The following is a 13474-nucleotide window of genomic DNA, read 5'->3' as shown; positions in this document are numbered from 1 at the left end:
TAACCAAAATCCAAAGCTACCAACTCAAAGAAAAATATTAAAAGCAGCCAGAAAGAATTCAAGCACAAAAGTTATACTTGGATCATACACACTTAAGAAGCTACAATTTATGGAGAGTGGAGGACTTACAACACATTCCAGAATGCAAAAGGTAGAGGCTTGCAATTAACTTTAAAAATGAGTATATGGAGTGAGGGTTGTATTTTTAATGAAAAAGAAACCTTCCCAGCATTTCTGCTGAAAAGCCCAAAGCTGACTAGAAAAGCTGACATATAAATACCAGAATCATGAGAAGCCAAAAAAGTAAACCTGAGCATGCAAACATAAAGAATTAAACAAAAATAAACTTTGTATATTGTTTTATAGAAGCATGATAGATGTAGCACCTCAGAATTGTATTATAATCAGGTTATGGCCTGGGACTGACTCTGTATGTTTTGATGATATTAGAAGAGGAAGAAAAAGGATGAGGAAGATTAAAGTGGAGAGGAGGAAGGGAAAGAAAGAATGGGAAAAATAATCTCTAATAAACAAAATGTGCAAATAGAAATCTCAAGGAAAAGTTGTAAGGGGAAGAAGTTAATTCTTTATTGAAAATAGATTAATCAGAGGCAAAATAGTCTCGAAAAGGAAGCAGGTTAAAAAAAAAAAGAAAAATTTAAGAAAATAAGACAAAGGGAAACATACAGTTAGCAACTGTAATTATGAATGAAATGAACTCATAAAATGGAATAAAACAACAGATTAGAAATCAAAATCCAACAATATTTTATTTATAAGTAATACACTTGAAACAAAGTTAAAATAAAGGGAATAAGGAGAATCTATTATGCTTCAGCTAAAATTTGGAGGAAAAAAAAAAAAGCCAAGGGTAACAATCAAAGGTAAAGCAAAAAAAAAAAAAAAAAAAAAGTAGGCCTAATTTAAAAAAGATAAATGGGGAAATTACATTTTGCTAAAAGGCACCAGAGGTAGTAAATTAACATCAATACTTAACATATTCACCAAATGGCATCTAAATTCTTAAATAGAAAAAATAGATCCCAAAACTTTATAGTAAAGGACTTCAATTTGTCCTACTCAGATCTAGATAGATGTAAACAAAACAAAACAAAAAAGAAATTAAAGACCTGAATAGAATTTCAGAAAAGTTAGATATTATAGACAGATGGAGAATATTGAATGGGAATAGAGAAGAATATACCTAGCCAGAAAAGAATGCTCTGCATATTAGTAATTTTATTTTGTGTACTGCATTTTGTGAGTTATTTCATGTAACTGTGTTAGGAAAAGTACATATCAAAATTAATGTTTTTTTTAAACTTTTGTAGGTAGAAAAATATATCTTCTGCAATCTCTAGAGAAAGATTGCATTTTCTAGTGTTCGCAGAAACCTAATCCCCTATTTCCCATCAATTCAATATATCAATATTTGTGTTTTTCACTTTTGCATTGTTTTCTAGGAACATTAATCCTATGAAAGTTGAGACTATATTAACATTATACAAATATTTTACCTATTTTGTTAAATATGTTCCAATTACATTTTTATTTAAAGCTTTTTATTTTCAAAACATATGCATGGATAATTTTTCAACATTGACCCTTGCAGAATCTTGTGTTTCAATCCCCCCCCTTCCTCCCATCCCTTCCCCTGGATGGCAGGTAACTCAATATATGTTAAACATGATAAAATATATATGTTAAATCCAACATATGCATAATACTTACACAATTATCCTGCTGCACAAGAAAAATCAAATCAAAAAAAGAAAAAATGAGAAAGAAAATAAAATGCAAGCTAACAACTACAAAAAAGGTGAAAATACTATGTTGTGATTCACATTCAATTCCCATAGTCCTCTCTGGGTATAGGTTGGCTCTCTTCATCACAAGATCACTGGGACTGGTCTGAATCATCTCCCAATTACATTTTAATCTGATTTTGCTATGATTGAAATGTGTGGCCTACAAGAAATGATAAAAGGGATGCTTTTAGAAAAACCTTAAGATTTCTACAAATTAGTGCAAAGTAACAAGAAAAAGAATCAGAACAATTTCTCTAACAACAGTATTGGAAAGATAGCTCTGAAAGACCCAAGAATTCTGATTAACACAGTGGAAACAATCACTGTTTCTGGGGATTTATAATGAAATGTACTATCTACTTCCAGAGAGAGAAATATTTTTTTTTAAGACATGGCTAATCCTAGAATTTATTTTGCTTGACTAAACAAATCTATAATGGATTTTGTTTCTCTTGCTTTCTCAATCTAAGCCAAAAGATTTCTATTGACTTGAATTCCAATTATTAGTACTTTCCAACTTTCATCTATAACTATGACAAAATAACATGTTTCAAGTTTACAATTCTTGCTCTTTGGAGTACATGATCTTGAAAGTCTGTTCCAGCTCTAAATTTCTTTGATGCCATAAATCTTCTGTGAATTCCTCATGCCCCAGAAAGTTTTTCATCCTGGAATATCACTTCAGCTCTGGAATTCATAACTCAGAAATATCATCTGGCCTGGTAGCCCCTCTCTATGACTGACTTCTCCCAAAACCTCCTTTTTTAGAAGTGTTCCCAAGCCAGTCATTTTTCCTTCCCTTTTCTTCATTTCTCCACTTTCAGCTTCCTTTTAAAATAAAAGTTCCTTGAGGACAGAGACTGAATTTCTTTCTGCATGTATTTGTACTCTCAGAACTTAGCTAGGAGCTTGGCACACAGTTATCACTATCATTATTATTATTATTATTATAGTCCTTGTTGGCTGACTTTAGTAATTACGTAGAATCAAAAAGCAGTATTTCAGTTTTCCTTTATAAGAACACATAATAATTTTGCACAATCAATTGAATACACTAATCCAAGGAAGAGTAAAAGAAAAATGTAAATAATCTTTATCTGAAATTTACTGGGATTCAAAAGATGAAAAACTGAATAATATAACTGGATCATCAGAATTGCTAAATATTTTATCATAATGATGATAGTTTTAATAAATAACTCACAGAACAGAATTGGTCACCTGTGGCCAGCCCCTTTATAAATATTAATCAAGATGAAGACATGAGGAATTAAGTCATTCTGTGCCCAGAATATTCTCCTTTTCCATTGGCTCTCTGACTGCCTTCAAGACTCAAGCTCCCACCCTCTGAAAAAGGCTTCTCCCAGTTTCTCCCACTGCTTATGCTTTTCCTCTTATCCTCCACTTAAACTGTTAATGTATCTTGTATGTGTAAAGTTGTTTACATGTTGCCTCTCTTGTTATAATGTGATTTCTTTGCCTTTTTTGTATCCTTAGCTCTTAGTTGGAGTCTATGTTGCCTCCAACATAATGTGATGTCATTTTGATCCTCTTGGAAACAACCATCAATCCTAAAGCTCTTAATACAGTGCCTACATATAAATGGTAACTAAATGACCCAACTTTGCAATCCTTACTAAATATATCCACAAATATATACATATTTCTGCACACACATATCACACAATCCCATCAGCACATATGAAACTTTATTTCCAATAAAAATTTTATGCGGTCTTTTACTCTAATTCAGGAGTCCAGCTGATTCTTAATCAGAATGATGATTTTAAATGAACAAAATAAATTAGAACTGCAAAAGGAACCAGTTACACTGACATTCAGATATCGTGGAATTTTTTTTTTCCAAAAATAAATTCTGGCACCACAGATTAAGAGCCACTGCTCCAAGTACAGCATAAACGAATCTCCTGCTTCCAGGCATCCTAATGGCGAGAACACACCAGAAAAATGCCTACCCCCTCTACTGGCAACACTGTAGCATCTTGCCTGTATCCAGGTATCCCATGTGATTTTGTTTTTCAGATTTCTTCCCCCATTCAACGAACCTTTATTTTCTTCCGAGAGGGAATTGGGCATTTTGACAACTATGGCTTCTCTATACTTCTGAAAAGAGGAGTCGGCCCAAGGGTCAGAAAAGGACCAAATAGAAGCGGGGGAGGGGGAGGGAAGGAAAGGGAAGGAAGGGAAAGGAGGAAGGGGGAAGGTGTAAAAAAAAAAAAAAAAAGAAAAAGAAAAAAAAAAAAAAAAGACCTTACAGTTCAGCACACTTTGCAAAATGCCAATCTCTTCACTGCCATAGATCAGACTCTTTTTCTGGTTACTGTTGGCGCCTTTCCAAGTGTCCAAGAGGACCATCTCAAATCGATCGATCAATCAAGAGATAGATGGATAGACGCTCAGACAGAAATGGTATATATAGATGTAGAGGATGAGCACTGATGCTCAGAAGAGATGTGACTAGCTGAGATGCAGTTAGAGAAAGGATAGAAGAGAGGAAATAGAGACTTAGAAGGCTGATATGCAGGTGGAGACTGATGACAGAGACAAATGATAGTGCAAATGGGGAGGATGTAGACTAGGATACAAGTGGGGAACGGGGGGGGGGGGCAGGTGCGGCGTTAAATACAGTCTTGCTGGTCTCGGGCTCTCCACTCCCCCTCCTTTCCCCTTCAATTAATTAATCACCGCCCCCGAAGTTACTCAGCCAACCCCCACCCCCTACCCCAGCAAATAAACGCCAACCCTAGAGCTCCGGGTAGGCTCGGATGGGGAATGCCCTTTTCTCCCCAAGGGTCCGAAGGCCTCGCTATCGGGCCGAGGACCAGCATCCTCTCGTTTCTCAGGTGGGTGCTGCGGGGGCTCTCCCGCCTCGGGCCTCCTCCGTCCCAGTTTCCATGGTAACCCTGCGGCCCCCGGCGCTTGGGCCGCGCAGGAGGCCCGGCCTGGCCCCGGGAGGCATCGGGAAGCGCGCACCTGCGTGGGCCGCCCCTAGGCGGGGGAGGGGGGGAGCACGGCGGTCGGTCTACCGGCGAGGCCGGGGACTCACCGAAATGCCGGAACGCGCCAAGCCGGCAGCCCCCGGGCCAGATCCTCGTCCTCCACCGCCGTCTCAGGTGGCGCTCGGTCCCACTGGCAGGTACGTGCCGTCCCTGTCACCGCAGCGGCAGCCGAGACGGCACTCGGGCCGCTCCCCGCAGCAATCCCCCCGCCCTGGTGCGGCGCCGCCCGTGGAGAACTCCGGCTGCGGGCGGCGGCAGATTCAAACCCGCCTGGCGGCGGCCCAGGTTCCCCCTCCGCCCCGACCGTCCCCGAGGCCCGCCCCTCGCCGTGCTCCGGAGCCTGGGCCCTTCCCACGCCCACTCCCGGGCGGCCCCGACCCTCCACTCCGGCGCTTCCTCAAGTCTTTCCTTGCCTTTAATTGCGCTCCGTTCCTCCTCCCGCCCTCCGTTCTAAGTCCTCCCCTTCCCTCGCTCATCACCTCTCCGTTAAACTTCCCCTCCCTCCCTCACCTCTCCGTTAAACTTCCCCTCCCTCCCTCACCTCTCCGTTAAACTTCCCCTCCCTCACTCACCTCCTCCTTAAACTTCCCTTTCCCCTCACTCACCTCCCCATTAAACTCCCTCTTCTCACTCTTCGCCTCCTCTTTAAGCTTTCCCTCCTCCTCACGCTCCTACCCCATAAACTTTCCCTTCCTCTCCCTCTTCACCTCTTTACTCCAATTTTCCCCTCACTGTTCATTCTTTTCAAGCTTTACCTTCTCCTTTAGACTTTACTTCTGTCATATTCACCTTCCTTTGGATCTTCACTTTTACCCCCGTTTTCCATTTCTTCCTTTGTTCTTTATCTCACCTTTATTTTTTACATCTTCCTTATCTTAATCTTAAACTTCTCCGATTTTCATCTCTCCCTTAGTCTTTCCATCTCCCCTTATTTATCTTCCCCTTTAATCTTTACTCCCCACATTCCTCATTTAGATCCTTCCCTTCTTTATTACTCAGCTCCTTATCCTCCTTTTATTCTTCAACCTCTTTCCCTCTTTCCCCCCTCTTATTCCAAAGTCCCTCCTTTTTATAGCTTAGCCATTTCTTTTAAACCCTTCGATCTTATTCCTCAGTCGTAAATCACTTTAGGATCTTCTGATTTATTCCTCCAAATGACCTTTCCAAACATAAACACTTTTTTTCTTTTTTTCCTCAATTGTATTTGCTTTTTCCAAATATATATTTTCAACATTCATTTTTGTAAGATATTGTGTTCCAAATTTATTCTCACTCCCTCTCCAAATCCTCTCCCAATCTGATTTGTTATACATGTACAGTCATTTTGAACATATTTCCGTTAGTCATGTTGCAAAAGAAAAAATCAGAGCAAAAGGGAAAAAAAGAAAGAAAAAGTAAACAAACAAAAAAAGGTGAAAATTCTATGCTTCAATCCACAGTCAGCCTCCTTGGTTCTCTCTCTGGATGCAGAAGTCATTTTCCATCCCAAGTCTATTGAAATTGCCTTGAATCACTGCATTATCGAGAAGTTAAGTTTATCATAGTTGATCATCACATAATTTTGCTCACTTCACTCAGCATCAGTTCATATAAGTCCAGGCTTTTTTGAAATCATTGTGCTCTTCATTTCTTACAGAACAATATTTCATTACATTCATATAACTTATTCAGACATTCCCCAATTGATGGTAATCCATTCAGTTTCCAGATTCTTACCACTACAAAAAGAGCTAGTACATTTTTTTTTTTTTGCACATGTGGGTGGAGACACTGCTGGAACAAAGGATGTGAAGTTTTATAGTCCTCTGGGGATAGTTTCAAATTGCTCTCCAGAAAGGTTGGATCAATTCACAATTCCACCAACAAAGTATTAGTATCCCAGTTTTTCCCACATCTTCTCCAGCATTTATCTTTTCCTGTCATTTTTAGCAAATCAGAGAGAATATCCCTTTTTCTTAAGTTCTTTTCCCTGATTTCTTACTCTCCTCTCCCTCTAATATTGTATTCCCTAGCTTTTTTTTTCTTTCATTGCCTTTTATGTTTGTCTCCTTTACCCTTCCCCATTTCTTCTTGTAATTATAATACAAAACAGCTAGACCAGAAGAATCGAAAGACATTTGTTAAAATTTGTGAAATTGCCTTTTTTTTTTTTTTTTTTTTTTTTTGCCTTCCAAAACTATGCTACCTTGGATAGGGTTATTTTCTCTTGTTTTTATCATGTCTACTCTGTTTTACAGTTTTTGCATAATTATGTGTCTGATCCTCCTTGACTTCCTATATTGTGATCTCCATTAAGGCAGCAAGAACTAGATCTTATCTCTGGATCCTCCCAAGAATCTAACTTTAATATAATGGTAGTTGATTGGATAAATTGGATACATTATTATAACATGGTATTTTGGAGTCTGTGATGTAGTCAAAGTGCTGGATTTGGAATTTGAGGACATAGGCTCAAATCTTTGCCCTCTTCCTATCTTTATGACTTCAGGGAACTACTCATAGCAATTAGAATTAGGGCTTTCTGAGTGCACGATATTTGATTCATTTTCCCTACCCATTTCATTATTTCATTTAGTGGTAAATCCTTCTCTAAATGTGGTAATCCTACCATTTACTAGAGATGTATAAAGAAAGCCCAGACTTTTTTTTTCCTTATCACTTTTACTTCACATACTCCCCTCACCAATAAATCTTTCTCAAAATAAATATAATCAGACAAAACAAACCCAAACATTAATTAGGCTTAAAAACATGTGTCTGATTCTGTAGGGTTCTCATTTGGTTTTCTAGAGGTCTCTGGGGCAGCCTTTTTCAGTAGAGTAATCACCAGGAGATAGCCTGGTGTTAAAGTCCAATCCTTTATTATCTCCACAGTCTAGTTTCCTTGCCCCGGGCCTGGCCCAGCTTTCTAGAGAGCCTTTCAGACCGGCCTTGGTCTCAGTGGGGCAAGTACAGGAGGCCAGACACCAGGATGTTGTGAGATGAAGTGAATGAATCTGGCTTTGAGTCCCTTCTGAGTCTGTCTCTGGCTCTCACTCTGGCTGAGTTTGTCCCATCTTATATGCTCTCTTATAATTACATTATCATAGGTGTGAATCTTGTAGAACTATATTAAGTACTAAGTACATGTACTGAACTAGAGAACTATTAAGCACCATGCTAAACTAGACAACCATTGTCTTTATGAATTCCACTGACTTGGCACCTTGTAAGAATCCTTGTTTTAAGGACAGGGTTCTGGCCTATAACATGATTCTGCATCTCTGACAGAGAGACAAGATGCATTCTTCATGATCATTCTTTCAGGGTTATTTTTTCTTCATTTGGTTCTGTAAAGTATTTTGATTTTGGTTACTTCACTCTGCATCAATTATATAAGTCTTCTTGAGCTTCCTGAAGTGTAAAACATTTGTAGATAGATACTCTGTCTGCTTCCAAGTGACTATTTTGGAGTTTTGGAACTCTGCTTCTCAACAAGTATTATTCAGGGATTTTTACCTTGGGAGATGAGTCCCCTCATTGGCTTATAAAACAGAAAAGCTGATGACCCATTAGCTATACAGAATCAAGAAACTATTCTCTATCCCTTTCTTCCTTTCTGCTCTCTTAGCTAATAGACTTTTTCTAGTTGTAGTCTTGAGAGTCAGGCAGGAACAACTTTCCCTGTTTTACCCACTTAAGTCCCTGTGGCCTTAATCTCAGATTGAACTCCTTTAGGTTCCATTTCCTTAAATAGGTGATTTTGTGAGTTTGGAAGGTTGGGAGCAACAGTGTCTACCAGGAACATAACTGGGGTAAAGGAAACTTCTGCCACCAGAAGTAAGCTATCTATAAGAAGAAGCCTAGCTGTGTCACCAACATAGTGTTTTCAAAACTCAATGCTGGGATGAAATTTGTAAAAAGCCTAATTAATAGTCTTGAAAGCCTGCTTTATTTCTCAGGAAGTTCAAATATTACCTCCCAGCTAATTGTAATTTTAGTTATAAGTTAAGTTTTATTGTGATTTTTTGTTTAGCATTTCTTTTTTGTGTGGAGGAACAAATTATATTCCCTATTCATATCACACAATAGGTACTTTTTACTCTTCTCCCTCTCCTCAGCCCTTGATATAATAATGGAAGAAGGGAAACTATTAAAACATTGGGAGTTTCCAGAAGTGATTGAATCAGATTCATTTATTTATTAAATAATCATAATTTTATTGGTCGTCTATATGTATAACTATGCAAGATTCTGGAACAGATATACAAGAAATACTTTTAAAATTTTGATCTTTTGTTTTAATATCACCTTCATTTCTCATTGCATACCTCTCACTAACACCCAAAAAACTATCTCCCATAACAAAGAATTTTTAAGAAAAATAAGACAAAAATTTCAGCAGAAGCATACCTTAAAAAGTCTAATATATGAAATCATCAACATACCTTAAAAAGTCTAATATATGAAATGTTCCACACTTATGTACAGTTCTCCCTTTGTGGCCAGACTTGGTCATTACAATTTTGTAGTTCTGTTTTGTTTTTATATTGTAATTCTTTCTTTCCATTTTCATTATTATAAGTTAGTGTATGGTTTGGGTTTTTTTTTTTTTTGGCTCAGATTACTTCATTTTATTTTAGTCCATATAAGGTTATGCTTCTCTGTATTCATGTTCATTATTTCTTACAGCACAATATTAGTTTCATTACCCTCATGTACTATGATTTATTTATCCATTCTCCAGTCAATAGGTATCAATTTAATTTCTAGTCTTTTGTTACTACAAAAATGCTGCCATAAATATTTTGGTATCTAAGGAACCTTCTTTTAAATATTTGATGCTCCTTGAGGGTATTTGTCCATCAGTGAAAATTCTGGTATGGATATTTTAGTTAATTCTACTTACATGATTACAAATTGCTTTCAGAGATGACTACCCATGTTCTTAAAGTTGCCTTAAGAGTGTGGCTGTGATAATCTTACCTTTCATTTTAACCTTACTAGATAAACCTGTGAGTGATCCCTGAAATGAATGAGCCTGGTTTTAGAGTCTGCCCTCATTTTTCCAACTAGGAAACTTGAAACTGTGGTCATGGCAACATCTCTCTTTCTTCTAGCTGTTCTGGCTAATCTTACTAAACAAGTCAAAAAAAGTATTGGAGATGATGCTCTAGAAGTAGTCAGTTAGCTTGTGGAGACATAATTTACTGGTTGATCAGATAGAAAAAAAAGATAAGTAGAATGTCATCAGCAAGAGATGTGTAGTATATAACATCTTCTTAGGGGGAACACAAATAGAGATCATTCTAAGATGTTTTTCTTCACTTTGTACTTTATAAAGCAGTGACATATTCTTCTGCTCCTGTGCTGAATATAATAATCCAAAGAACTTTCTTGTGCTTCTTTCCTTGTCTATGGAACTAGAGAGGAAAAGGAGGTTCAGGCCCTATCCTGCCCAGCTTCAGAGACAGGGTTCAAACCTAGCCAACCAGATCTTTGACTCAAAGTCCTTCACTCTTCCTACTGTACTATGCTAAAAGCATTTCATACATTTTAGGAATTCACTCATCATTTCTACAAAAGAAACAGATTTGAGCTGTTTTTAGTTCACAGAGAAAACCGAGGTAGAATAAATTATTTGCCCAGTTACACGTCATGAAATAAATGAGAAAGACTGGGACCCTACTAAATAACCCTACAGAATCTTTTATTCACACAATAAAATGTTAATGTACATTTTACAATTTTTAAAATGTTCTTTAAAAGTGACATAAGCCAAACCAGCAATTTTTGCACAGATTGTTTTTTGGTTGATGAAACCCAGGCTACATAGCATAGTAGATAGGATGCTGGTCCAGGTTAGACTAGGATTCAATTGCCACCACCTCCTATCACTGACTGTGACTCTGGCCTCTGTCCCCAGCAGATCATGAACTACAGAGGTAGAGGAAGGAGCCTTGGGTTTGGAGTCAGGTGACCTCAGTTTAAAGTCCAGTTTTGCCATTTATTATCTGTGTAAAGGTATTTAAGTGACTTCACTTGTTTGGGATCAAAATTCTTTATAAAATTAAAAGTTTGGATTGGGTGTCTTCTAAATCCTTAATTCTAGATATTCTATATATCTTATTATCAAAAGATTTACATTTTTCCTATGAGAATAGAATTTGTGGTAATATATAATTCTCAAAACATTCTTCCTCTTTTATATATTTTATAAAAAGAAGATAACCTACTGTGAATTTCATAGCAAAAACACATCAAGAGATTTTTAGCAGCATGAACAGATTGCTGTGGTATTACCAGAAAATCACAGATGGTACTAGTTTTGTTTTTCATGGTTGTTTTTCTTAAAATGTAATTAAATATTATTTTACAATATATAAATTTAAACTTTGATGTCTTTCTCCTCTTGTCATGATGCTGGAACAACATTTTGATAAGTTGTTAAGCATAATTGACAATATCCTTAAAATGCCAACTCACAATCCAAGAGGGACACAATACAGCAAATACTGTCAAGTATATATTATATAAACTAGGGGTAATAACTTTACTATATTGATTTTACATACTAATTAGAATATATTTTAAATTTCAAGCTTTTTCTAGTACTCCAAATAAACATTATTAAAGTTGCATTAAAACAAATTTCCAATGAACTATTTTTCATATAAAAAAAGAAGATAGAAGACAAATATTACCCTCATATGTTAAATTTTTTTTTTTTTTATAATTCCTAGGATCATGAAGAAAGATCACTGAATACACTTGTTTTTCCCTTTAAATGTCTAGCTATTAAGTGACCAGGAATTTCTGAACCAACAAAATCAATCTTAGAAAGCTTTTCTGAATTTCACTGAAAATTGAAAAATGAAGTATAGATTCATATTTGCCTATTAACACCATCTTGGAAAACTGGAAATAATTGTTAATGAGATGGAAAAAAATTGAGGTGTCAAGTAATCCCTCTTTAGCAGAAGAAAATGGATGGGTGTGGGAGGGAGTTAAATATAATTGGAAATTAAAACAATGTTAAAAAAAGATATCACTAAAATTGGTTTTTAAAAAACACTAAAATTTGTCTTTGGAACTACTCATTACTATTTTAATAGTCAATGAGGAGACACTGGAATTTTTTGAGGGGATGGGGTATGATGAACATTTGTATTAGAAAAATTGCTTTGGCATTGTGCCCAAGGCAGTGAATAGAGGCTGATTCTGAAATCAGGAAAACTAATTTTCCTGCATTCAGATCTGGCTTCAGATACTTACTGGTTGAGTGAACCTGAACAAGTCACTTAACCCTTCACTTCTTCATTTGTAAAATTAGCTAGAGGAGGAAATGAATCCTTGCCATGAAATTCCCAGGTGGGACTGTAAACTGTTGGACTCTGTAAAGAATGAACAACAGTAAAGGAAGAGGCCTGAGGTTGAAAAAATAGGCTGTTAAAAAAGTCCAGGGGCCTGAGGAGTCAGAATGGGAGGAGTAAAGACAGGGACTTGCCTGAGCTCTCCCAAATTCCCCTCCAAACAACTCTAAAATGATGTCTCAAAGTGAATTCTGGAGTGGTAGAACCAACAAGAGGTTGGCAACGGTGAAAATTTTTTCCAGCCTAAGGTAACTTGGAAGGTTGATATGAAAAGTCTGATTCATTGGGATGGGAGTGGAATCCAGTGCAGGGTAGACCTTAGAGGCCTGTATATCACCAGTGGCTTCTTGAGCTTGTAGCCCACAAAGCTAAGGGGGTCAGAACACAGGACCTTTTGCTGGCACTTGGTGCTATTCTAGTTCAGCCTCAGGATGAAGTGGTGTACAAGCTCCAAGAGTGGAAATCCTGGTCAGTTCTAAGATGGAAAAGAATACTTGTGGTCATGCACAAGTCAGGAGAGCATTGAATATACCCTAGATCATACCACCTTGGGAGGACTGAAATCCAACTGACCCCCAGAAAACAGTTCCAAAAATAGAAGCAAGAAAAACCTGAGTGCCCCCTCCATTCTAAGAGCAGAGCCCAACTCCAGCATAAAATTAAAAGTCAAGAAATAGGCTGGGAAAATGAGCAAACATAATAACTCCCAAAGAAAAGAAGCTGACAGTAGAAAGTTACTGTGAGAGGGAAGATTAAGACAAACTCAAAAGACATTGAAATCAAAACAGCTACATGCAGAGCCTCAAAGAAAAATATGAAGTGGTTATAGGCCAAAAAAACAAAACAAAAAAAACCCACTTCCTGAAAGAACTCAGAAAGGATATTAAAAATCAAATTTAAGAGAGGTGAAGAAAAAAATTAGGGAAAAGATTGAGAGTGTTGCAAGAAAATTCGTGAAAAGATAGTCAACTGCTTAACAAAAGAGGCACAAAGAAAATGTTTAATATAGTTCCATATGTATAGCCTATATCAGATTGCTAGTCCTCTTGGAGGAAGGGAAGGAGAAAAAACCGGAAATTTTGAATCTTATAAAAAGTTTGACACTATCTTTATATTTAATTAGAAAAAAATAAAATACTATTAAGTGTGGGGAGGGATGAAGGTTCAAAATTCCACTGAAGAGAACTGCCTAAAAAAACAATTGGCCAAATGAAAAAAGAAGTACAAAAATTCACCGAAGAAAAGAACTCCATAAGAAGTAGAATTGGTTTTGTAGTGGCTAGAAACTGGAAAA

General features: G+C 37.0%; 1 protein-coding gene across 2 annotated transcripts in view; it reads right to left on the bottom strand.

The window, feature by feature from the left end:
* Positions 1-5096, bottom strand: part of ICA1L (islet cell autoantigen 1 like) — a 79156-nt gene extending 74060 nt beyond the window's left edge. Inside the window, exon 1 of one of the 2 annotated variants that reach the window (XM_074299014.1) lies at positions 4876-5096. The gene's annotated coding sequence lies outside the window, so the exon portion shown is untranslated. The remainder of the gene's footprint in view (positions 1-4875) is intronic. The other variant, XM_074299016.1, reaches the window with a different exon arrangement.
* Positions 5097-13474: the final 8378 nt, after the last annotated feature.

This window comes from Sminthopsis crassicaudata, chromosome 3 (genome assembly GCF_048593235.1).
Source record: "Sminthopsis crassicaudata isolate SCR6 chromosome 3, ASM4859323v1, whole genome shotgun sequence".
NCBI classification, from domain to species: Eukaryota; Metazoa; Chordata; class Mammalia; order Dasyuromorphia; family Dasyuridae; genus Sminthopsis; species Sminthopsis crassicaudata.
Note: the sequence above shows the minus strand (reverse complement) of the source record. Positions and strands in the feature narration are given on the sequence as shown.